This window comes from Heliangelus exortis, chromosome 14, assembly GCF_036169615.1.
Source record: "Heliangelus exortis chromosome 14, bHelExo1.hap1, whole genome shotgun sequence".
NCBI classification, from domain to species: Eukaryota; Metazoa; Chordata; class Aves; order Apodiformes; family Trochilidae; genus Heliangelus; species Heliangelus exortis.
This window is the reverse complement of record NC_092435.1, coordinates 5,679,811-5,707,083: the sequence shown is the minus strand read 5'-3', so window position 1 is coordinate 5,707,083 and position 27,273 is coordinate 5,679,811. Positions and strand designations below refer to the sequence as shown.

Here is a 27,273-nt window from a genome sequence, read left to right as displayed (position 1 = left end):
CTAAAAAAGATGGAGACTCCCTTTTTGTACAAGGATTGACGTGGAAAAAGACGAGAGGGAGCGGCTGCTGTTACTCCTGGGGAGGTTCTGATGAGACACCAGGAGAGAATTACTCGCTCTGCGAGCAGTCGGAGATAGGAGTGATCCCCCCGGTGGAGTCCCCAGCACTTAAGGACACTTCAGGACTTGCTAGGAACCGTGTTCCTAGGTAGAGAGCTTAGTGCTGATCCTTGAGGTCCCTTCCGTGGCTGGTGTGGGCTGTGGCAGGAGGTTGGGTCACCAGAATCAGCCACCAGAATCAGGGTTCAGCTCCAGGACCTACGGGGCTGTGAGGGGCCCCGGGAGGGCTGAGGTGTCCGGCAGCGCTTGTGCCCGGGTGTCACCTCGTCTGAGGAGGATGCAAGAGGAGTCATGGTTCCCTTAGCTGCCTCTCTGGGAGCACACGCTGTCCTCAGGATCAGTGTGATGGGAAGAGAGGGCAAGGCTGGAGCCACAGCTTCGTGGTCAGAGCAACAAGAGCAGGGCTTCAGAGCACTGAAATAAGGCCCAGTTGTGCTAAATGTGCTAAGGCAGCAGAACAAGAAGACATCAGCCAGAGGGATTCTGTACTGGCATGGAGGGAGAGGGTATCAGCCACAGAAGAGAGCCCCAACAGAGCAGGATTCCCAGGTAGTTGTGTTTGGGAAGGGACAGAGGAATGGCAGCTAAGTTAGGGGTCGGGCTGAACTCAAGAGAAATGAGCTAAGAGAGGCAAGTGTGGAAAGAAACTGAAGTGAAGAGCTGATAAGGACAGGAAACTGCAGGAGCTGACAGTGATCAGTACAAATCCCTGCTGGACACCATATACTGAAAATACTCAGCCTCAGGTGAAAAGCAGAATTGTAACTGCGTAGCAAGTTGTCACTGGACTGGTTGCCTCCACAGTGGCTCTCATCTAATGCTTCCTACCTTACCACTGATACTGTGTGGCAGAGATACAGAGAGGGTGATCAGGCATTGGAATGGGCTGCCCAGGGAGGGGGTGGATTCTCTGTCCCTGGAGGTTTTTAAGAAGAGACTGAATGTGGCACTCAGTGCCGTGGGCTGGGAACCACAGTGGTAGTGGATCAAGGTTTGGACTTTATGATCTCTGAGGTCCCTTCCAACCCAGATGATTCTGTATCCTCTTGATTACAGTTTCTCCAAGTTGGATTCATTTCTACAAAGAACTTACTCCCAAAGGATCCTTGAGAAGGATGGACTGAAAGAGATTAGTGAGTAAATCTATTTCACAGTCAGAGAAACTCTTGAGAAATATTTTTCATAGCTGCTGCAGCAAAATAATTCAATATGCTTACAGGAAATGGGTTGTCACTTGGAATTGATATGAGATTAAAAAAATGTCAACAATAATAAAAAGTGATCTGAGCTGTAAACACCTGCTGCAGCTTAACAGATGCACAAAGTATGCACACACACACACAGACACAGACACACACACACACACAGACACACACACACAGACACAGACACACACACAGGCACAGAAACACACACACAATGTGCTTCAGGCCAGGGAAGCACCATTCATTGCATGAGTAACTTTTCTGAGTTGAGAAAAACTATATTGCAGGTGGCTGTATCAGCAAAACTGCTGTCTCTGGTATGGTTTGGTGTATTTGCAGAGTGGTGATGATTTTAAAATACTAATATTGTGCTTAATGGTAGGACAGAAGTTGCAGCTGAGTATCCTGGTGGTGTAAGCCACCAGGCTTACATCAATCAAACTGATGAAGCACTTTTCCTGTGGCTAAAATGCTTAAAGCCACTTAGATTTAGTTTCAAATAAAGCTACTAGCTATGAGTGGTGTAATAACTAAAGTGAAACATGCAGGGTAAGAATCAAATTCCAAGAGACTGCCTGTTTTTTCTGAAACACAGTGAGTAAAAAGAATCAGACTTTCCTTCCCCTACCAATTTACCAACCCATTGAATGTGTTGACCAAATGTGCATTACACTATAGTGGGAAACTCAAATGCCAACACACATTTAAATATTCAATATGCTGCCCTTTTACATCATTATAATTTACAGTTGATTTCCAGTTCTATCCCTAGAAACTCTGCCATCTTGTTATTATGTCCTTTTAGTTTAGCACCGTATCAGTTAAAAGCTGCCTCTTCAGTTAGCTCCAGAAAACCTTGATTATTCATAAGAAAAGCTTTCTCTTTGGTGTTCTTTGATTTTTACTTTTCAATGTATATTTTTTGAGTAACAGCTAAAAACAACCAAAACCATCATGAAGACAATTGCTTTGGTTTTCCCCTGAAAGAAAAACTTCTCCAGTGATTTTGTTTCCTTCCCAAGATAATTATTTTTGCTTCCCTTTGACAATATTTTTGCCTTCCTTTGGCTCAAGGAGCCTTAGAGGATAACATTGGGAAAGAGTAAAGGTAACACTTTGTTTCCTTTGGCTCTTGCTGCAATACACTGTGTACAGCAGGTTGCTGTGTAGCTCTGGCACTGGCAGGGTTAGGCAGGAAAAGCTCTCTGGGGAAGACCCTGCTGGTTTTGTGCTGTAGGAAAAGGATGAGAACCAAAGGTGTGGAGTGTGTGAAGGAGGCAGAGGCAACATTTTGCATGCATTGTCAGATAGTGGTATTTAATCCTATGTTATTTCTGATTTTCCAAGCATGAATGTATTTTCCTTTCTTTCCAAAGGAACTTAAAATTAACATAGCCAGTTGATTTATTCTCTTAGAGCACAGCATTTAAGAGCTCTCTGGGGATGCTGTACCTCATATGAATACTGAATTTTTACATACTTCGTTTCACTGGGAGGCTCAGCAAGGCAAAAGAATTAATGAGTTTTAGGAACAGCATATCCAGCTGACTTCATGTTTTATCATCCTGATGTTTTACAGAGATCCCATGAATAATGGTCACATGCAGCAGTACCACAGATTTGTTTTTAATTCCTAATGCCAGGTTATGGCTAGCCAATTGATTGCAGTGGGCACAAGACAACACAAGAAGATTCTAACTTTATGCTAAAATATTTTTATCATCTTGGCAAGGACCCCAGGAGGCATTACCCACTGCAGGAGCTTACAGAACTTCTCAGTGCCTTGTGTTTGGCAAGCTCATCACACCCTAACTCAATTATTTACTTTATTCCATTTCAAGAAAAATAGAAATGTCTAATCAAGAATCTAAAAAGACACAAATTACAAAATAGAGCTTGTAATTTGTTCACAGGCACAGCATTAATCCAGTTGCTTTATAGACCTCAGACTTATATAGAAACCATTCATCTGTCATCAAAGACATGATCATTTTTTTTTTATTTTCTATAGCCCAGCTGTAGGGGAGTACATTTTGCAGTGGCTTTAGTGTGTAGAGCTAATTTTTTTTGGTTAAAATGATGGGAAGCAAAACCTCATTTATTTCCCACAAAGCAGTGCCTGATTAAAACAACCCCCCAACATTATATGAGTTCTGTTAGAATATACTGGGTGAAGCTATTGGAGAAAAATAATTTTAGAAACAGGTTGAATCCTCAAAAAAATCTTTTTTAGTTGCTGTATGTCTGCTGCATGATTTCAGTACAATCCAAGCAAGGGCAGTCCATCAAATCTTACCCTTTCAGCAGGCTGATTTTAGGATGTTAATGAAGATGTTAATGAAATAAACCAAAGTGAGACCTATACCATCTCTTCAGTGCTGGCAGCTTCCAAGAGAGGAGCCAAACAGCTCAACCAAAACCCCATCTACTTGCTCAAATAGCCCTTCTATTATTTATCTGACAGTGCTTTGTGCCTTGTGAACAGAGGCAACGTGTTCACTGGATGAGATTTCAAGACAAGCACTGCCAACTTTGCTTTAGAAACTCCCACAGAAAAATTGATTGCCAGGGTTCAGGAGAGAGGTCAAAATAAACCAAGAAAACTGATAATGAATGGGAAATGTCCTGGGCAAAGAGAAGTACTGAATTGCTTAGCCATCCTGCAGATGCCTCATTTTTTTAGCTTAGCAGGAGGAAAAAAAAATGGAAAAAGGGAGAAAGTTCTCATAATTTCATTAATGGCCATTCAAATACAATTTAAAAATGATAATGAGGGATGTTGACCGTGGGTCCTAGTTGGTAGTCAAATACAGACATCAAAGGCCTGTGCTAAGGGAATTTGTGTCCAGCAAGCTTTGAGCCCTATGCCAAAACACCACAGGCAAAAAAAGTCTGTTCTCTCTTCTCTGCTTTCACTGTAGAACACCAGCTCAGTTTTCAGCTCTGGAATAATTCTCAGCCACTATGTATCAGAAACTTAATTGCGTTTGCTTGGTTCCGTACAGGATTGTTAATGTTGTATTCTTTCATTCTCAAATCAGCCACAAAAGTTTCAGGCTTTAAACCTAAAGTGAAACAAAAAAAGCCCCTGTAAATTTCCTCCAAAAGGAAAAATGTTGCCAAGAGGAACTAAAAACTCAATTATTTTGCCACTGCTTATTTTAGCATAAAGAAATGTATAAGGTACAGTGTTCAGCCCTGAACTAGCCCTTTCATCTTCTGGGATTACAAAATACAGAGGTTCCTTACTCACTCAATTAGTATTAATTGAGTTAAAAGCACACTGCTTTAGCCAACACTCCAGCACAGCAGCATTTTAGCTCTGCAAGCTATTGCAGTGTGCACAAGGACAATATCTCAGTGTTCAGTCTCCTCACCAGATGTATTTTCTATGTGCCATCTTTATGTTGGTCTCCTGCTATTCTGGGACAGAACAACAGCAAACACTGTTAAGCCATGAAGAAGTGCTTTCCCCTGACCTAAATCCAGGTTTGTCTTTCTGTGTAGACTAAAAAAAGATACATCTTGAGGTTTTGTATGATGTGTTGCACCCATAATTAGGATCTCATGCCACAAGTCCCTTCAAGAAGTCTTTTCACCTCACTGCTTTTTTCCCCTCTGTCTTCTCCATGTAGATGGCAAAGGCTTGTGAGCAGGAGCTGTTTCTTTCTGTGGGCTTACTTAGCATATTAGCACACTCATACTTTCTTGTGCTTCTAGCTGCCAACTTCTACAAGTATTGAAGACAGAATATTTTTGCCTGTATGGATAGAAATCCATGTCTCAGTTACTGGATTTCTTACCTGCACTACAGTGTCTTAGGAAGTTAAGGCTTACACAGACAACTAAGTCAGTGCTGCTCCTGCAGAATTCACAGGTTCTTAAAAGGAAATAAGCATTCCATTTCAGTTATGTTACAATTACAAAGATAAAATGCCAACAAGAAATAAGAGTTTTGCATCATTTATGAGGTGTGAAATAATAAATCATTGTTCAGAGTCCTCTTTTTGAAGAGAATTGCATTAAACATGAAAGCTATACACATGGCTTAGCCAGGTGGACTTCTCTGCTAATATCAAGAACATTGGATTGTGTTTGACTTTATTTCCAAAAGTAATAAAATTTCAATTTCAAACAAATCTGAAGAGCATTAATACAACCCATACTTGTTTTGATTTATGATGTAGTTTATTCAGACTGCACTCTTGTTTTAAATACAAAACAGATGTTTGTGGTTACAATCAGTAACTGGAACATGTAAGCTGTTGAGGCTGGAGGTAAGATAAATTTAAAGATGAGTGAAGGACATTTGGGTTGTTGTATTTAACAATATTTTTTTTCTGCTAAAAAAACACTAACAGAAATAGCTAATACTGCTGTCATTTAAATATCCACCTTCAGGTTTCTGCATTATACCAGACAAAAGCACTAAATGGCAGTTGGAGCTATTGTCAGAGCTATTGTTTCAAGCCTTGCAGAAAACAACTCCTCACTTGTGTTCAATATATTGTTAAAACCATCAGCACTTCCTTCAAAGTAAACAAGTCTCAGACTGTAGACCTCAGTCTGCCATCTAGAAAAGGATTGCACAGCTATGGATTTTGTAGACCTCTGTGGAGTTTTTTAAGTGGTAGAACTATCCAGAATACTTTCTTTAGAATCAGACAGTAAAGATATCTTAGATCAGTAGTTCCAAAATCTGGATAAACAAACCTGTTCACCTCCTAATATGTTATCACAGTCAAACATAACTGCCCTGTGGGTACAATGGCTCTGAAGATTGTCCTCTGGGAACACCAGGACTAGGCAAGTAAAACCACAAAATGTGTGTAAAACTTGGGTGTTAGGACAACATTCTGAGTTAAGACATTCAGAGAACAGTCCACACTTTTGGTCAAGCTCCCTCAAAAGAGGTAGATGTGTATGATTTGGGACTTGACTCTTGCTTATGTATTTTACCATGACAATTTTAGATCCTTCTGCCTCCCAGAAGAGGTGCAGGTGTGTGATCACCTCTATCTTTATTAACTGGGAGGATGGGCTGGGGGTTAGGATTCAACCAGATCAGCAACCTGATCAGACTGACTTCAGCTCAGCCCTACTGCCTGAGCCTGGGGGTGACCAACACGTGGTGAGGGAGGGAAATTCCTTTCACTGGCAAAATAGTGCTAGCTGGGACTCACTCAGCTATGGGAAGGCATTTTTTCAGGGTATTTTTTAAAGGACAATAGGACAATTTTGGTTTACAGCCTAGGACAGTCTGTTGCTGGGAAAACCCACCCAGCCACACAAGGTGGCTTTCTGAGAGCCCCAAGCTTTCCCAGTGAGAAAGGTGAGGTGCTGGGTTATGAATCAGAGAATCATAGAATTGGCTGGGTTGGAAGGGACCTCAGAGATCATCAAGTCCAACCCTTGATTCACTACTGCTGCAGTTACTAGACCATGGCACTGAGTGCCACATCCAGTCTCTAAAGAAAATTAAGAAAATGAAGAAAATATCTGCAATCAATACACCACTGTATCTCCCACAACAAGGGGAAATCATAAAATCATAGAATTGGCTGGGTTGGAAGGGACCTCAGAGATCATCAAGTCCAACACTAAATGACTGATTTGGGGCCAGGTCTGGTCTCAGATGCTGCTGGCTTCAAGCTTAGCTGATAGAAATCACCCTGCATAGCTCTCAACATTGTTTGAATGGTGTGTAACAGCAAGGCAGAAAAGCTGTAAGCAAAACACAGGCTCTGCTCTGCCCTTATGGTTTATTGCAACATCTATGGGTTTCTGAACCAAAGCTGTGGACTTCTGAGTGAATTACACGAGCTCTACTCAGAGTCTTTGTGGATTGCCACTAAACACCAGCAGCACAGATGCTCGTGAGTATTGCCCAGAGTGCTTTCCCATCTCAGTCAGAGCTGCCAAACAATAGCAGGGGTTGTCTTCATACTTTAGTATTGTCTTGGAGAGGATAAAATTCACTTATCATAGGAACCACTGCCTGTCAGGAAAACAGCTCTCTGATCAAGGTATAGCAGAGGCTGTGACAATCAGAAATATCTGTGTGTGGGCTCACCAGGATTTTACAGCTGGCATCTAACAGTTCTTGCCCTTTTTAAGCTCATCACTTCATAGGAACACTACACTGTAGTTATCAGAAACCTATTAAATTCACGTTTAAAAAATTAAAAACAATTCTCAGTGCAAATAAACTGTGAAGTGTATTTGAGCAGCAGTGTAACAATTGCAAATTATATTTTATGAGCTTTCTTCCAGCAGTAACTATCACACCAGCTACAACTTTTGGGACACTGGGAATATTTAAGCTTGATAGTGTAGCCTAAGGACTGCAGTAAACTTTAATAAGACTATAAAGTCATTATGTCTAGTGCCATTTAACATGGTTCCAGTTGACACAACTCAGAGATGGACAGTGTTTTAAAGACCCACGGGTAGGATTCTCTGTAGGGTACTGCCATCCTTCTGTGAACAGAACCTGAGCATGAATTCTCACAAACACCCTTTCTGTATGAAAAACCCCTGCTTATCAGATTATGTGCAGTGTTGGACATTTTACTTTAAAATAGAAAACCATGCCTTAAGCACTGCAAAAATCTGGCAACTGTGATATTGCCTAATTTGTGTTTATCTCACCTTTCTGTAAAGCTGATCTGTTGACATCCTCTACACAACAAAACAGAATAATCTGGCAAGAAAGCCACAACATTATAACCCACCCAGGAAAGCCCTCAAACCTATCACTCCAAAGAGGTTTTAAATGAAATTAGGTTCTAAACTTTCAGACTTATCCATCCAGAAGAGGTGTGATGGAAGAAGGTAAAACTCTGGCTAACAGTTTGTGTCTGCTGGCAGTGACCCCAAGGACTGAAATCAGTAAATGGCAAGTGAGAAAGTTTTACTGCAGGGTAGGTGGCATCAGGCAGTGCTCACCACACAAGTCAGGCAGGAAATCAGTTTTCATTTGTTTTAGGTTCAAATCAAACGTGCTTCTAAATCATCAACAGAGGGACACTGCGATTTTGGGAGGCAGAGGGAGAAGCAGCAAAGATGCCCTTGGCCACTGACAGAATTTTGCTTTACAAAAGGAGAGATGAGTGCTGAGCTGTGCAGAGCAGCCTAGAGAAGACAAACCCCGAACACAGAACAGGACAAATGCCAAGGAACACGGCTTCAGCCTCAGAACTGGATGCTTCTGCTTAAATTTCCCAATTTCCCAATTTCTCTGCTCCTGTCTCCACTTACCCAGCTCCGGACACAACTGTGGTACAGCTGTAAAAACAACAAAAAAAGTTTGAAACTGAGGAATTAATTATACTTTCCTGCACCAGTATTTGGTTCTCTCAATTTTCCTCTCCCCAGTTGCTTGACAGTTTGAACATCTCATCCCTCTTCCTCCATCCCCTAAAATACAGCCTCAGCATATAGGGGAGTTTGGTCCTATAGCTTCTTATAACTTGATTTTTTTTTTAAGCTAGCTATTGTTTAATTACTACTTTGAAGTCAATTTAGCAGAAAAAAAAATCCCTAGTTTAAGGTGGCTTTTTGCATCCCCACCAAGCTATTCAGCAGGGCATTCATCCAGGATACAAAACTGGGCTGAAGCTTTAGGAGCTGAATGGATCACTCCAGTGGAGATTTAATTTCCATGAAATTCCTCCATGAAAATCCACTCTCTCCTCTCAGATCTGACAGAGAGGCAAAGTCCAGCCACTACCTTTGAACTGAGCCATTTTTAAATGCATCCCACCCCTCTTTGCCCCCCATGTAAATAGGAATTGCTGAGCTCACAGCATTCTGGTGGACTCCAAGCCACTCATCTCTTCACAGAGAGCAAGGGAGGGGGGAGGCAAGGTCCAGCACATGGCTCTGTGGTGGCTGAGCTTGGGGTGGGCAGACGAATTATCCCACTAGTGATCAGGTCCAGCTCCACAGAGCTGTCCTGGCGAGGATAGTGGCTTTGGAAGCAGAAGCAGCTGTATGCACAGAGACAATTTGCAGAAATCTGGTGAAAACCACTGAGAGAAATACACCAGCAGCTCTGGACATTTGCCTCATTGCTCATCTTGCTGGTCTATAACAGTTCTGGGCACCTTGGCTTCTCACTATGGAACAGCCCTGCCCACCAGGAGTGGGATTGCATTTGAGTGGTTTTCTGTTAAAACCAAAACTTTTAGCCCAGCGCTACAGCCAAGGGTTTTGTTTTATTATGGGAAAAGCCTGCTACTGGAGCAAGCTCAAGTTGCACCCAAATTCGATAGAATGGTTTGGGTTGGAAGGGACCTTAAAGGTCACCCAGTTCCAACCTTCCCACCATGGGCAGGGACACCTCCCTCCCACCAGACCGGGATGCTCCAACCTGGCCTTGAGCACTTCCAGGGATGGGGCATCCACAGCCTCCCTGTGCAGCCTGTGCCAGGGTCTCACCACCCTCACAATAAAGAATTGCTTCCTAATGTCTAACCTAAATCTACCCTCTTCCAGCTTAAAACCACCCCCCCTCATCCTGCTTGTAATACCCTTGTAAAAAGTCCCTCCCCAGCTTTCCTACATAGAATCATAGAATCATAGAACTGGCTGGGTTGGAAGGGACCTCAGAGATCATCAAGTCCAACCCTTGATCCACTCCCACTTCCCAGCCCATGGCACTGAGTGCCACATCCAGTCTCTTTAAATATCTCCAGGGATGGAGAATCCACCCCTTCCCTGGGCAGCCCATTCCAATGTCTGATCACCCTCTCAGTAAAGAAATTCTTTCTAATGTCCAACCTAAACCTCCCCTGGCACAACTTGAGACCTCTTGTGCCCTCTTGTCTTACTGAGAGTTGCCTGGGAAAAGAGACCGACCGACTCCCTCCTGGCTCCAACCTCCTTTCAGGGAGTTGTAGAGAGTGATGAGGTCTCCCCTGAGCCTCCTCTTCTCCAGCCTCAACACCCCCAGCTCCCTCAGCCTCTCCTCATAGGATCTGTGCTCGAGTCCCTTCACCAGCCCAGTTGCCTCCTTTGGACCTGCTCCAGGACCTCGATATCCTTCCTAAACTGAGGAGCCCAGAACTGGACACAGGACTCGAGGTGTGGCCTCACCAGCCACAACAGCCCCTTTCCATACTGGAAGGGCCCTATAAGGTTTCCCTGGAGCTTTCTCTTCTCCAGGCTGAACAACCCCAACTCTTTCAGCTCCTCTCATCATCTTCGTGTCCTCCTCTGGACTCGCTCCAGCACAGACCCCATGCCCCCCCCTCGGACTTTTCCCTTTCTTTCCAAAGCATTGCCACAGCACCGCGGCACAGCCCTTGCACCACCTCCGCATCCACCTCCGCACTCGCGGAACAACCCGCCCGCACACCTCCCCGTGCAGCCCGGGCTTGCGGGGCTCCGGGGCGGTGCCGGTGCCGCTGGGCCGGGTCTGTCAGCCGGGGTGGGGTGTCCTCCCGGGGCAGGGCCCGCCCGCTGCTCCGCCCCGCCCGGCGGCGCCGGTCCCGGTGAAACCTCTTCAGATCTGAAGGGATCGTGGAGAGACGGCACGGAGTCCATGGGCTGCGTGTGCTCTTCCCCCTTCCCCCCAGCTTACGGATTCCTTCCGCTTGTGCATTTTAGAAAATATTTACCCTGCGGTCACCAAGTTCATCCCTTCACGATTGGGCCACAACGTATTTTTAAGTAGTCCTAAAGCTTTGATATCCAGGCATGCGAGAGCTTTCCAACATTTGGTTCACCTCTAATAGCTTCCCGTTCGCTCCTTGTTTTCCCGAAGCTGTGTGCGTCTCACCTCTGCCAAGCCCGGTGCCCGAGCCCCGGTTGCTCTTTCCACTTCTCTCAGACTCAGCGAACCTTTGCTGTTCAGCTTCAGAGCTGCTTCTCCCGCCTGGCGCAACTCTTCATTTGAGCTCGAACTTGCTGACTTTCCACCTCAGTCTTGTTTAAAACCTCGGGACCTTTCCCAACTTTTCCCCTTGACCCTGCTGTCCCCGGGGAGTTCCGCAGCGAACCTTTTTCCCCCGCTTTTTCCTCCTTTCTCTGCCGCCCCGCTCAGCACCCGCGGGTCCCTCCCCGGGGTTTCCACTCCTGGCGCTGAGCTCCCGGCTGCTTTTCTCCTCGCAAAGCCGCTGGAGCCTTTGGATTCCATGCACAAAGCCCCTCTGTTCACTGCAAGCTTTCTTCAGCTCCAGCGACTAAATCACCCCCCAGCAGGCAGAATCCCCTTCTGCTTCCTTCTTTGAAATTTTTATCTTTGCAGCTACTCACTTAGCTTCATACACTCGAAACAACGCGTTTAGGAACCCACTATTTTCCTTTTGGAACCCTCCTTCCTCTGGAATTTTTGTAATTGCTATATCGTAGGGTTTTTTTTTCACTATCTTGGCTTTCTCTCCAGGCAATTTTTCAAACATCGGTGGTTCAGATTGAGAGGCTTGACTAAAAATATCCTGTGGATTCAAACAAGGAGAAAATAACTCTTCCCAGTGTTTTCTCTCCATTCCCAAGGTTTGTTTCCTGTCACAGGGAACAAAATAATTCAAACAACCTACTTTTGCTATGATGTGAATGCTGATTATTTTTATTCTAGAAAGGTTTAAAACTTTTATAATACCTTTATACTTTAATACCTTTCCTCAGTAGTTTTCATGTAAGGCTGCACTGGGAAGCTCACTCACGGAGGTGATTTTATTTGGTATAAACGAGGGTCTCAGCAATGTTCCAACACCCTAACTGAGCTAGACAGATGTATTTTTACATATATATATTTATATTTATATTTATATATATAAAGCGCCTATCACCATATTGATAAACATTCTTTGGAACCACTCTGACAGCAGAGGTAAGAACAGGAGTCAGCCTGTTAGTACCTCAGCACTTCTGTTTCCAACCAATTTAAAAAAAAAAAAAAAAAAAAAGCCACAAGACTTTGTGGTATATAAGCCACTGGTATGATATTAGTTTGTTGGAGGAAACATTTTATAACTAGATTTTAATAAAACAAATAAATGTGTACCGTTCATTCATTAACCAATACTTATTTTTTTATAATAAATTAAGTTTTATAGGACCTGTGCTTGAAATGCTTACATTTATGGATTGAGGATTGCCAACTGTATTTGTTGTAAACTCACTTTATTTAATTTCATCACCACTCAAATTCTTCAAAGGTACTTTTTTTTTATTATTTTTTTTTTTAAACATTTGCACTGAGATCAGAATATATGAAACACTGCAGTGGTTCAGGCACTAAGTGTTATTTAAGAACTGTGGAGGTGTCAGACTTTATTATGCTGAGTTACTAGAAAGCTACATACATAGTACAGACAGGCTGCCTCTGGTAACCCTGGCAATTGCTCTTTAATCCTGACCTCCAAGATTCCTGATATTCCAGTCATGGTCCATTCTTTGCATACAAACTAAGCAGAGACAAAAATTATGCAGAATCATGTAAGCTTTGCTAGGGAAACAAATTTCTGTAGGAACTTGAAGGATATCTCCAAATCCATACCACGAAAAACTAAATCAGGACATGAACCAAAACCTACAGAACTGAAAATTTTCAAATACATTATATTTACTTAGAGTTATTTGTTCAGGCATGTTTCATTGCACTGTAACAGCTGAACCAGTTTACTTGCTGTTAAAGATACAGTAGTAACAATTTTAATTCTGAATTTACATTAAAACCTCATAAGAACAACTGCATGCAGTGAAATATATTGGAAAAGGCTTGTGGTAAACGTTTATCTGGTTTCAGAACTGGATAATCTAAGTATAATTTAAAATTTTATAAGTATTATGAGTAGTATAAGGCAGACGTTAACAAGATTTTTGACACAGGCTCTGTATTTGTGAGTGAAGAAAGGTAAAAACTAAATGAAGCAGTAATAAGAAAATAAAACTGTTGGATAGTTATGAGTTCAGAGATGCTTTGTTTCATGCTGAGGTATTTCTATATGGTACGAGTATGAATAAACTGAAATACAAATGCTGCAGCAAGGGTATCTTCTGCTTTGGTGCCCATATAAACTTCTCACTGACATCAGAGGAGGATCAGTGTAATTGGAAGGCAGCTTCAAGTCCTGAATTTCTGTCTTGGTTGGCTGGGGATTAATAATCACAGAATCTGCCTTCTTCCTCTGTGGGATTTTGATCTTCCCAATCCAGCAGTTATTTCAGTGCAGTTGTTTCAGTCCAGAGTCTAACAAGCAGGTACCTCCATTTTAAAGCTCAGAAATATGCTGGGGTCTGCAACTAAATTAATCTGGAGTCAGAATTCATACAGGCAGGGATCTTATCAATCATCAGAGAATGGCAACTTCACCCACAGCTGTCCTAGAACAGAAGTGATGTGCACAAAGAGTGTGTGTAAGAGAAATTTGCAACCTATTCTGTAGAGAGGAGCAGCTCAGGGCTTTCATGAGGCAATTTGCAAGAGTAATACATCCATGTAACAGGTTACAAAAAACCAACACAAGCTACATAAAGAAAAAGGGGAAAAGGAATAAATGAAGCAAGACAGGAAGTAAGACAAAAAGAAAGACAGGAAGAGGAAAGAAAGAAGGAAGGAAGGAAGGAAGGAAGGAAGGAAGGAAGGAAGGAAGGAAGGAAGGAAGGAAGGAAGGAAGGAAGGAAGGAAGGAAGGAAGGAAGGAAGGAAGGAAGGAAGGAAGGAAGGAAGGAAGGAAGGAAGGAAGGAAGGAAGGAAGGAAGGAAGGAAGGAAGGAAGGAAGGAAGGAAGGAAGGAAGGAAGGAAGGAAGGAAGGAAGGAAGGAAGGAAGGAAGGAAGGAAGGAAGGAAGGAAGGAAGGGAAGGAAGGGAAGGAAGGGAAGGAAGGAACTGCAAATACTATTATTTATCCATTAAAATGCTCGTGTCTGAATAATCTGAACTATATATCCCAAAATTTGGTTCCCAACTTTGGAAACATAGGATTTCTGGCCACGTTATCAATGAATAAAATCAGCCATAACATACTTGTGTCATAAGACAAGTGTGCTGAGCTCCGATGCACCAAATGCACAAACTATGGACAAACAACAAATTTGCATTCAGGTAAATGCTAAAAAGTTGAATTTTCAAACACCCTGAGGATGCAGTACCACGAAAGCAAAAGCACATCCAACTCCCTCCCATCATCCTCAGCTGAACTTTTCTGCATCCTCCTTTGCTCAGCCTCAAGCCATTGCTTTATGCTCGAGTCAGCCAGTTCAGATCCACTGAAAAATGCCATTTTGGAGGTGTGCAACAGGTCAGCACGATGGAGAAACTCACCCTGTACCTGTGTGAGCACAAGGGGCAGCAGTAAGAAGCTGCAAGAGAAACTGAAGCAGAGCACCCTTGGCCCCAAGCACCCACCTGACCCTGCTGAGAAACCTCCACAGGACAGTAACTGTGGAGCAGAAAATTTGAGACACCCACCACATAAATCCCTCTTGGGTATGGGAGTGAGACAGTGTGCCACACGATCTACAGAAAATGTTCTGTGCCAATTTGACTGCTTGGTAGATCAATTAAAAATTAAATAGCAATGGAAAAAATTATGAAACACTGCTCGTAGAGGTGTGCAGGTACTCCGTGCAGCTTAGTCCTCTTCTGCTACTTTTTTATAGAAAATAAAAGCAACAGTCATGAGTTAGATGGAACTGCCCCCATTTGCAGCAGCAGTTCCCCACCAATGTGCTGGTGCTCCTAGATCTGTAATTGTGACAATTTTGGTCACAATCCTGGCCTCTGGGACTGGGAGCCTGTCCTCCCAAGCTTGTCCTAAAAATGGGCTTTCTTACATGATAGATACTATACCTCAGAGATAAAGGGGCACAGGAGAGGAGGGAAGAAGAAATCCATCAGGTTTCCTGCTGCAGCCTGAGCTCAGAGGAAACTCTTTGTTTCCTGCATCTGGGGTAGGGGAGCCCTACAAACCGTCTGGGGGGTTGCTTCAAGAAATATCTGCTTAGAGAAGTCAAAAGCTGAGTAGGGGTGAGCAAAGAGCAGTGCCAAACAAGGCTGGAGAGGGCACCACCACTCCTGAAAAAAAAAAAAAAAAAAAAAAAAAAAAAAAATTCAGAAACCGTCAGATGTGCCACTGCTATGAAGTGCTATTTATGTGTGTGCTGTCAGGACAGACAATGCCAGTGCAAGAAGCTGGTTCATCCACAGCCAAGGTCTCTGCTTATGGAATCTCCTCTTCCACTCTAATGCCAAGAATATAGCAGAAGGGACTGGAGAGGGTCTGGAGCTCTCAGACAACCAGTAACTTCTGATCTAGGTAGATTTACCCTAGACACCCTCTAAGAAAGAACCTAATGAAAGAAGAGAGGAGCAATCAGGTGGATTTATTTGTCTTTTTCTTAATTTCTTCAGCCCTCCCCACCTCTCCTTTCACCTCAGTGCATTGCCCTCTGTATTTCCTCCTTTCTTAGAAGTGATCCTCAAATGTACTCAGGCATGGGAAAAGGGGCTGCTTTTTTAGTGACTTGCATTTTAGGAGCACTTGAAGCAACTGAAGATCATTCCAAACTGCAGGCAGATTTTGGAGGTAATTGATAATTTGTAGGTGACACCCATAAACTTGATATGAAGCCACAGTTCTCCATAAGCAGATCAGAAGCAGCCCACAGCACAGGACAAACTTTAGAAGCTCTTTGCAGAAAGAAAGATGTCCTGGGTGGGCAGCTACAGCCATGTCCCAGCTCACCAGGAGAACTCAATGAATGATGGGAACAAAAATTCTAGCAACCTCTGCCATCAACCTTGCCACCTTTGGTTCTTTGGAACTTTCCAAGGAGAAGGAAATCGTTCAGGTGGGCAACGTTTACAAGAACTGGCAGTTTAATTTTAAAGCATTAGAGAAAAGGAGTTCATCATTTCAGCTTCTGCATTTTGGGAAATGTGAGACTTACTCATGCACTTAGACCTGCAAAAAAACCCAAAACAACAACAACAACAAAACAAACAAAAAAAACCACCCCAAAACCCAAAAAAACCCACAACAGCAAAACTACAGAAAAAAATCAGGAGGAGGAGAAGCAGCACTGCATGAAGAGTCAGAGAAAATTTCCATTGTTTCCATTCTCATTTTCCTGTTATTAACTCTTCCTTCCCTCAGGCACAGTTTCTCTCTGCACCATGAACCACCCATGAGATACTCCAGGGATTTTGGTTCCTGGATTTCTGGAAGGTGCTCAGACACTGCAAGTGATGCAGATGGCCTGAATGCCCACACAGAAGAGAGAAGTGTCTGCTGCTGAGTTTCCCAAGAAAATTTCCTGGAGAGACATTGAACCCACTGACTATTTCCATGGAGGGACTTGTCAGCTTCTCCTCTGAACATTCAGCAAGAATCTTTTCAGGTCTGAGGCTTGAAAAATGATACATTGAGACTTATTGCCAGGAAAAGAAGAGAAAATGAAAGCTTTCAGTGTAATTAATAGAAATTACTTGAATCATAACGAATTTCTTAACCAATTTCAATACTTAAGTGTATTTAAGGGAAGATTTGGGATGCTTTGGGATACATTTCAGTACAAAACAAATTTACAAACTGCAGTACTTATGTTGGGAAATGCATCCTGCTGTTTCTGAATGCAAAATATCTTTGTCTTGATGGACTCTTTTTGAAAAGAAGACAAATCCAAAACAACAACAACAACAAATTAATCCAGAAGGGATCACAGAAGCCTCTGCCTGCCCCATGGGAATGTGGCTAAAATGGGAAGATGAGAGCACGTGGCAATCCACTGACAATGACCAGGAACCACTTCCAAATTATCCTGTTTCAGGTTTTGCACCTATAATATTTTTTTATTAGGAAACTAAACAGAACAACACTTGCTCAGACATAACACACTTTTCATGGAACTTGTATTTGGGGAAATAACTCATTTGTTATCTGAAAAGGATGTGATCAGCCTGAAGCACAGAGGAGTCTGACTGCTTCACAGGCTCCAGCTCTTAGCAGCAATAAATAAATTGGGTGTCTTATCTCAGCCTCAGTATCAGAGGACAATTCTCCTCCCTTAGCCCCCACCTCCCCCCAGGATCCAGCTTTGTGTTTGATCAGTCCCCCAGCCCTGCTCCAGCACTTCTCCAGCTTTTCCCACTGTTCTCCACCCAGTAACAGCAATTGCTCTCACTAGGACCTTGAAAACTGCTTTAAACTACTTAAAAGTGGAGGTAGGAGGGGAGAGCATCTGTCAGCTTCCTTCTGGTTACAGCACTGACTTTATCCAGGGCATGATCCTGTCAAGCCTCAAATTCCAACAATTAGGTGCTGGGCTGCCTCCCTTTTTAAAGGGATGTCTGGAACAGGGATGGGAGGGTGCTGTGGGAATGCTGAGCAGATACACTGCTGCAAATAGCAACATTTGTTCATTACAGCTGGTTTTATTTTTAAACTGATGTACAGATATTTAAGAAATGTGCTTGTTTTCTTTCTTGAAAAAATTCAAAGGTGGACTATTAAATTTCCTATGAGAAATTCAGTTCTCATTCGTTTTTCTGAAAGAGTAAAAAGTCCTTGCAAACCATGATTTCACTGAGAGAGCAGATAATACTTTGTCAGCATTTCTCAGCAAAATTACAAATTCAGAGTAAAACCCGTTAAAAAAGAAACTAGAAAATTAATTAAAACATTTCTAAATGCAGCTAGATATTAAAATAAGGTCGTTGGGTTTTTTTTTTTTTTTTTGTTTGGTCATCATTAATTGTTTAAATGCTAAAAGATATTCTGGGATTAATTCTATGTGTTTCTGAATAGCTATTTATTAATATTTGGATATTCTAAGGATGTGTTTAGTGGTCTCTTCTCTTTGAAACTGAAATCTTAACTTTAATTTCACAAAGCATGCAACTTAAGTTCTGCTGTGCAAAATATCCTCAGTGGCATAACCAACTTTAGAGTCCTTTAGCTGCCTTTTTATATGGAATTTTAGGCTGGGAAGAACAAAGGGATGCACTTTTCCCGACCCTGGAACCCTGTGACCACTGGGAAATCAAAAGGGTGGTGACACGAAGGAAAACCATTGTCCACAAAAATAAGCTCTTCAAGGGGCACCAGGAATGCACAATAAAATCCCAGTTTCCTTTGTGTGGCTGTTTATGCCTATGGCTTGCATCATCCAAAGCTCAAGAAAAGATCTAAACTAAAAAGGAGTCCTGGTTTCTAAGAAAATTCCATATTCTTCTAAAAAAAACACCCCACTATGTGAAATAGAATATTTTAAGAATTCATCGTCCCTTTACAAATCAAATACGTGAGTCTGAGGCAATGAAATGTTTCAGCTTGCTCTGTGGGAATCAGAGAGGTGGATTTAAAAAGTGATTCCAGCAAATAGGAGCAGATGGGAAAATAACCTGATTTGTTAGGACTGGGGGATTTAGTGAATTTGCTGCCTTCTAACTCTGTTGTTACTAGAACGTAGCAGGATGTAAAAACTGAGTTAGAGATTCAGCTCTGCTTTGACCTGAAAATATTTCAAGAAGGAAGACCAAAAAAAAAAAAAAAACAAAAAACCAACCAAAAAAAGGACTGGTCCTAAATTCTTAATTAGGCAAAGCTCCTATTGAGGAAGCTAGCAGGCTTTTTAGCACTGAAAGACTTAAAAAAAAAAAAAAAAAAAAAAAAAGGAAAAATATTAAATAAAAAATATAGGTAAGTAAAACTGTGTGTGAACCTCAAGTTATAGTCTCTGAAAATAATCTGTGGTATCATATATTGTTATACAAAAATTTTAAAAGTTATTGTTAAAGCCTTATTGAAAGTCTTTTTCTAACTCAACTTGAAATCAGTGAAGGGAAAAAATTTCATTGACATTACCAAGCCCTGTGTCAGGGCATTGCCTGGTAGTTTTAAAAACGTTATAATTAATTTTTCTTCCAATAAAATCAGTTAATAAAGATGTGCCCAGGTTAAACATGCAGATAAAACAATTTTGTGTGTAAACACTACTGAGATTTGCAGAGCTATTTAAAGTGCTGTGCTGGTGCAGCTAGTTCAGACAAAAAAAAACTGTCAGATACCATTTGTAAGCAAAGATTAAATCAACTGATTTTTCTCGTTTCTTCTTTGAGACTTTCAAAAAAAAGTAAGCAAAGGCATATTTGGAGAAAAAAAAATCAAAAACCCAGCCCAGAAAGCTTTAACAGTCTACATTTATACCAGGAAAGTGAAGAAAATTTTCTTTTTCCCTAAACATTATTTTAAATTGTGTGATTTAACAAATAAAATGATTTTGAGGATTTATTTGTGGGGAACAATACTAAAAGTACTGAAATATTTTATGTTGCAACTGTTGATCATCTCTGCAGAACCTTGTGAAATAATCACTTTTCAAACAGACAAATTCTCCTGAAAGCAGCAATTTTAAAGTTGTTTCTGAATGGGAACTTTGCAATGATTATTTTTCGTTGTAGATTTTATAGTGAGAAAAAAAATTACACTTCTAAAATGGGTTATGCAAAAGCTGGAAAGAAGCAGCACAACAAAAGCTGCAGCCTAAGGGGCAGGCTCAAAACTTTGTAAAAAGCTCAAACCTAGAAGTGACCTCCTGAGCCCTCAGGCACCTCGGGCAGCCTGGAAGAGTTTGCAGACAAACTGTACTGATTTCCAGAAATGTTTGCAAAGAGTTTGTGAGGTGATTCAATACACTTCCCACGAAGCAGGGAATAAATTTCTATGGAATTCTGTGCAACCTAATAACAAAAAGTAGAGAAAAGTGAAAGGATTGAAATGCTCTTAAAGACTGACATATTTTATCCCATTTAATCAAAACTTGATGTTACAGAGGTTGAAAAGAGATTGCAAACACAGACACATCTCAAGGGAAAATTTCCTGTTAGATTTAATTCTTTTTTTTCTCACTGAATCTTCAGTCTTCATAAAGTTTTGTGCTTTCTGCTTAGTATAGAGAGGAGCTATTTCTCTTCTAGGAAAGCAAAATACCATAAAAAAATGCAGTGATGCCACAAGCCATAGCAGTCATCAACATTTTTTAATGCAGCACTCCTCAGGAGGAATGTAAGAGAACAGGATCTATCTAAATGAGTTATTTAGAAAGGAAAGGAAATGTCAACCTAAATAAAAATAAACAAAATATAAAGGCATATTGGTTTAATGCTGGAAATGACAGTACACATAAGGTCCAATATCCCTGACACATTGAATTTAATATGTGCAGAGGTTTACATGGAAAATCCTGCTTCAGAATCTACATTTCAGTTTCACATGGAAATCTGGTAAATTAAAAGAAAATATGTATATTAAGTGTACTCTTGTAATTTGTTTTAAAACCTTTTACCTTCCAAATGACACTTTTTTTTTTTTTTTTTTTTTTTTTTAAAGCAGAACAGCCAAAATCTAATGTAGAGGTACATGGCAGAAAATATACTTTAAATCACTAAACCAAGATCTTTTTGCTGCCTTTTTAATACAAAATTCTGGGTCCTTTATAACAAAAGGATGCACTTTGCACGACCTTGAGAGCCTGTGACCACTGGGAAATCAAAAGGGTAGTGACACTAAGGAAAACTATTGTCCAGAAAAATAAGCCTCTCCAAGGGGCACCAAGAATCCACAATAAAATCCCTGTTTCCAAGAAAATTCAGGCATTTCCATCAAAAAAGGCTGGTAAGATAAATAGAATGTCCCTATAAGCCACAGATTCTTAATAATACAAAATGTCTAAGTCCAGGGTAAACAAAGCCCCAAGGAAAACGAACATCTACTAACCCAGGCTGCTCGGGACCTGGGTCATGACCCAGCCCCTTGTCACAAGGTACCTCAAAAGCATTTCTGAGCTGAAATTGCATGGAGCTGGCTTTGCATAATATAGATTTCATTTCAAGTTTCACTCCTGTGCAGAGCTCATAAAATTCCTGCAACTGTCTTCTTGCTGACAGATAAGATTCCAGCATTAATAATTATTGCTGCCAGTATCTTCCAAACACTTCTGTTTGCAGGAGGACACGTGCTGACCCAAAAGAAACTCCACCATGCTTGTTGCTTTCTTGCTGCCTGCCCTTAAATTTTGTGTATTTTTGTATTTTCCCCAAGTTTTTCAATTAATCCGTTTTGGGGGAAAAAAAAAAAAAAAAAAAGTGAATGCATTCTGCTATACATTTTGCATTTTACTTTATGGTTCTGTAGTAAGACAATTTTTTCTGTTACTTTTTTGGGCTTCAGTTTCTTGTAATGATTGCATGGGATAAAAAAATATTTGTGATAGATTAAAAAATCCAAATGTAGTGTTTTGTGTGGGGCTGTGCTGAGGGAGTTGTTTGCAAAATCCCTGCTTTTAGATGGACTCCCACCTCTGGTACTGAACTTTTTCTATCTCAATCTTGTAGGAGACATAACTCAGCAATTTGTCACCGTTTTCCTTGGCACTAAGGCAATTTTTGTTAGCAAATGCTTTGTTTGTGCTGGGCAGCACAGGCAAGAATTAATTGAGCAGGGGAAGTTTTACAAATCAATATTTTTATATGTACTTTTTAAAGTGTCATCCTGCAAATTTTTACATACACAAGTAACTTTACTCACATAAATAAAGCTACTTGCATGGTTAGGCATTTGCAGGACTGGCCCCTAATTTCCTCCAGAATCTAAAGAAAATAATTTATTTTTCTCAAAGATTTAACTAAGGGTCATATGTAGGAGGCAGATTTGGCAACTACACGACTTATTTATGAACTCAGTGTAAGTCCTTAAAAATTACTGCCTCCAAGAATTTCTACACCTTGGCTGTAATTTTAATTTTTATTCATGCAAAAAACAGCGAGGAAGTGACTAAAGTTACAATATTATTAATTAAAGTTACAAATTTGTATCAAGGGCTGGGTCTCAATAATCTGAATGTTTTCTCGCAGTTTTGCAAAGCTGACAACTCTGCGATGTAAACTCCAGGTTTGTCTCAGCTGCTTGCACATGGCTCAGATTTAACCAGAAAAATAATTCAATGGGATGAGCTGCACACTAAACCCTTCTTAAACACCCACAGAACTCGGTGTCCTCAGACAGATGATTTATATGAAAAAAATACCTTCCATCCCCATCAATCCCATCTCCCCTTTGGGTTAATGAAATTACACCACAGAAACATTGCTTTAAAAATAGTCTTAATAGGTTCATTTTTGCAGTAGGAGGAAATTTATGGAAATACAGGGAAGGGAGTATCTTCCCACTACTAATATGTTCTAGAAAAGGACTGCGCCAAGAAAAAAAAAAAATTAAAGTTTATTTATTTCCCCAAAGCTGATGGGACGGGCAGTGGTCTCATAGCCCTCTCGCTACAAGGCAAAGGGCGGGGGGCGGGACACGGGACTCTTCTGCTTGATCCTTCGAACTCTGCAGAGGAGGTTTTGCTGGTGGTACCGGCTCCAGGGATGCCACCGACTCCAGGGATGCCACCGGCATCTTCCAAGGATTCCGCTGTCCCCGCCCCAGCCGCTCCCCCGGCCCTGGGCAGCTCCCGGCGCTCCGGGCTGGGGGGGATGCGCAGCCCCCGACTTCACCTCTCTCTCCCGCTGCTGTCAGAGGGTGTTGTTACCCAGGGTTTGGGGACATCCTGAGGGTTGTACTGCAAGCTGTCTGCAGCTTGGGGGCAGAGTCAGCCTGGCTGGTGCTGCCAGCGGGGAAAAGCCGCTGCCTGGAGGTTTTCGCAGCTGCGAAAGGTTCTGGAGGGAAAGTTTCATCCCCTTTCCTCAGCTGGACGTTGATTACTGCGCCCTGATGCAGAGAGGAGCTTCCCCCCTAGAGAGGAAATTATTTTTGCTGAACAAGATCACCTTTGCATCTTCATACATGAACTCTGCTCTGTGGTCATCCTCAGCCTTATTTCCAGTCAGGGCTGGGTCTGTGGATTTTATTGCTCGAAGAAAGGACTTTTCCCCACTATGATCAGATAAATTACATTTTCTTTGTGCTATGGTTTCTTTACCTCCTGTCATGTTTTTTCTTTCCTAGCAGAACATTTTGGGCTTGGGATAACAGGATCATCCTTTAACAGCATATAAAAATGTGTTAAACTACTATTAAAACATCTTATGTTCTTAGGAGGGACCTGGAGCAAGAACCACACATGCACTGGAAAAAAATCTTGCCTTGGGTGAGAGGTGAGACTTTGTGTTGTGCCTCTATCCACAGCTCTGGGAACACACAGAAGGTTTAAGCTGGTTTTCTGCCCTTCTAATCCTGAGCTGCTCTGCAGGCTGGAGTAAAGACCCTGGTGTTCAGTCAGTCTGAGGTCTCAATGGGTTTTAGCTGCCCTGGGAAATTCAGATCTTCCTTGAATCTTGAAAATGGTACCCTGAGAGGCACCAGGCTCCCTGAGATACACCTGCTAGTGCTGCCCTGCTCCTGCATCAATGTTTGGGAAGGAAATCACTGGAGGGAAAGTTTGACAAGCTGCATAACAAAATGCCTCCCTCAGATGGGTGTGAAAACTACTTCACATTGCCTTGCTCTGAGGAGCTTGGCCTAACTGGCAGGATTATTGTTTAATTATTATTTAATACACTGATTTCTGTCTGGGACATCTGCTTTCATGAAGTCAGTGCTCTCAAAGATAAACTGCTCATTACAAATGCAGAACAACGGGATGGTGCCCAGAAGAGGGTCTCAGGGAAACTCTGGCTGCTGGTGGGACCTCAAGAGCTCTGAGCATCCTGCATAAAGCCTGCCCTGTACCCACACAACTTTTGGGCATTTAACTGGCAGTCTGAGAGTTTCTGTCTGCACTCACGTTTCTGCTGGGAAAAAAAAAAAAAAAAAAAAAAAAAAAAAAGGGAGAGGAGTCCTGGCATTTCCTATTTCATGAAACTGCAGGAATTCAATGTCAGAAGAAAAAGCACCAGCTGGGTTTTTTTGGCTGTGCATGTGTATGCTGCCAGTTTTCTCATATGTACAAATATCCAAACTTCTGCCTCCTTTTAGAGGCTACCTGTCAGAAACAATTCTCAAAATACAATATCTGCTCACCTTCCTGGAGTGTATAGAAGCTGTTCAAGAGGGGGAAGGTCAAGGTATTCCTTTACCTGTGAAGAAAAATTTGGATGGAGAGCAACATTGGAACCACGTGACAACAGAAACACAAGGAGAAGCTCTGAGTGTCTGAGTCTTCTCATCAGGTCCTCACATCAGACACAAATACTATCTACAGATATTACTGTGTTTAATACTGCACTGCATTCCACAGTAAGAGAGTAACAGAAGTCAGCAATGTATGAATTTTATGAACCTGTAGTCAAACAGCAATTTATTGACTCATTTCTATAATGTCACATGGTGTAAGGGAAGTATATTTTGGAAGATGTCTCATCTAGAAAATGACTTGAGCATATTCTTAAGTTTATGCACAGTGAAGAAGTTGAAACAAGTCTTATTTTGTTCCACTGACTTGAAGGAGAAGTTAAATGTGCACACAAAGCTCTCTGCAGGACCAGGACCAAAAGTATCCCAGCCCCTGCACACAGGGACAGGGCTGAATATCCAGAGGGACATCCCAGGTACCCAGCACATGTATGAAAGGTTTGTAGGATCAGATTTGTTGTAGCCTTCCATTGTAGATTGCTCTGATGGAAAGATTACTGCTCCTCAAGACAGAGCTTTCACGGTTTGCAAACTTAGACACTCCTCATTTGAGCTATTCACTCAGTTTTAAGGGCCTAAGCACATATTTAGATATGTGCATCATCTGAAAATGAAGATTTACACAAAATCTAGACAGCTCACAACATGTTCTGATTCCCAGCTGTGAAGGAAAAAAAAAAATCTATTGAGCAATTTCACAAAAGGGGAAGTTGTGTGCTGTCACAAAATAGAAAATTGTACTTCATGTTTAATATGCAGGGATGGATGCATGAATTAAAATACCATGCTATATAAACAAATAAGAAAATTCATTGAAATACCAGGAAGATTTGGCAGAATTGGAAAGCTGTCTGTGGGAAGGATCTGTACATATGTACTGAAATGAGAGAAAATTGTAACCCAACAAAAAACTTCTGATGAGGAAGGCAGATCTCAAACCACTGAGACTTTAGCAAAGTAATTTGGGCAGGTACAATCCATGATCTTCTCAACAGGGCAGAAGGATGTGTAGTATGTCTGAAGATGAGCTTCATGAGGCAGCCTCTGTAAAGAATCTGAAAGAGAAAATATATGGGCAGTTTGGCTAGCACTCAAAACTGTCTTCAAAGAGTTGCTTTTGACATGACAAAAATGCATCCCCTGTCACTGAGCAGGTTAATAGGGGAAGCATTCTGAATACAGAAGTTCAGCATTGCATAGGGCCCCATCCTGGGAACACAACAGAGCTTCAATCCCTCACACCAGTAACTCCCTTTCTAATTAGATCATTTATAGCCAGATTTCAGGAGTTAGCTCACCTGAAACGAGAAAGAAATACATGAAGAAGTCAGTAGTGTGAAAGGACTGAGTCTGGTTAACTTCCCGTGATAGAGTGGAAGCAGCTCAAGAGAATCAAACCTATAGAAATTTTGTAAGGGCTGCACAGAAGTTTAATTTCAGCCTTCAAGAAAATAAGTACAAAACAAATGAAAAGGATTAGAAAGCTAAACACAGAATGTAGCTATTTACTTAGCTACCAAATTATGAAAATAAATGTGAGAGCTTTCACTCCTTACATTTACATTTTGTTTTCTAAACATGTTTATAACAAATTGTCAAAGAGCTCTTTAAAAGAGAGGTTTGAGGCATCAGCATGTGGCAGTCCTTTATAGCATAACAGAGATACAGCAAGTGTTACATTATTTACACAACAAACAATATGGTAAAAAAAAATTATTAAAATTAGACACAAAGCCCATGGCATTAGTATATTTCTTTCCTATTTTAGATGTAGACTTGTTTTATTTAGGAGAGGGTTTAGTATTTTTATAACTATATTTCCTATAATAGAAAACCAGAGTAACAGAGCTTATTTGTATCTTATTTCTCTATATGAATTACTTTTACAAATGAAGTAAAATAAATAGAAATTAAAAGGTGAACACCAGTTTCAAATCTGTTTACTAATACAATGACAAAAGACTTTTATAATAAAACCTCTATTATCAGTAATTTTTAATAAAGAAGTGTAAATATATAGCACACAATAAGAAGACTAATTTTTAATTTCTTTTTATTCTGTCCTCAGAAGAGGAAAATAATTTTCATTCTATGTATTTTTCAGCTGAAAGCTTTAAAGCAAAGGCAGCTGAGCAGCAAATGTCAGGTAATTCACAGTTACAGGAGAAATCCAAAGTCTGCAGCAGAGAAATGAAGACAGATCTTCAAGGAACTCCACTCCTTCAAAAGGTTTGCAAAGTCGTGACTGTGTGAGCAGCCACAGAAAAAATCAGCAGCCTCTGTAGGGTCAGGAGAATAACTCTGCAGTTAATGATTAAACTGGTTTCTCTTAAATATTCCTTTGCAATTTTTTGTTTCTTTTTAAGATTACTTGATCCCTCTGAGCATTTTATTCCAAAAGTACGAAATGTGACTTCTGAAAGACTCCAGATGTGGCTCTAAAATAGGTTTCTGGACACCAGTCTCATGCTGCTGTTCTGCAAGTTGAGTAGAATGTAAGACTTTCAACTATTGCCAGAGTTTGGAGAAACAGGTTAGATTTTAACCATCTGACAGAAATATCTCCATACAGCAACCAATAAGCATCTTCAGATAGCTGGTTTTGGAAAATCAATTTCTCTTCCACAAAGATACATCCCCTTTACTTGTTTCTGATTATTTTCATTTCTTTTATGCATCCGGATAGTTCATCACAATTCATTGCTCTTTCTTCAGCATGAAAAGGTCAGACAATAGTTCTGATTCTTGAAGGAAACAGAAGTGGGGGAGACAGTCCAAAGCAATTCCTGAACATGGTCGTTTAGACCATGAATGAATCAGTCACCAAAAAAAGATAGATCAGAATTATCTGCAGCACTGAGAGGAA

At 41.2% G+C, this 27,273-nt stretch overlaps 1 long non-coding RNA gene across 1 annotated transcript; it reads left to right on the top strand.

The window, feature by feature from the left end:
- Nucleotides 1-230: 230 nt before the first annotated feature.
- On the top strand, nucleotides 231-27,273 carry LOC139802517 (uncharacterized). The gene is made up of 3 exons (XR_011728680.1): nucleotides 231-669; nucleotides 1,177-1,253; nucleotides 26,512-27,273. It is a non-coding gene; the product is annotated as an uncharacterized lncRNA (long non-coding RNA).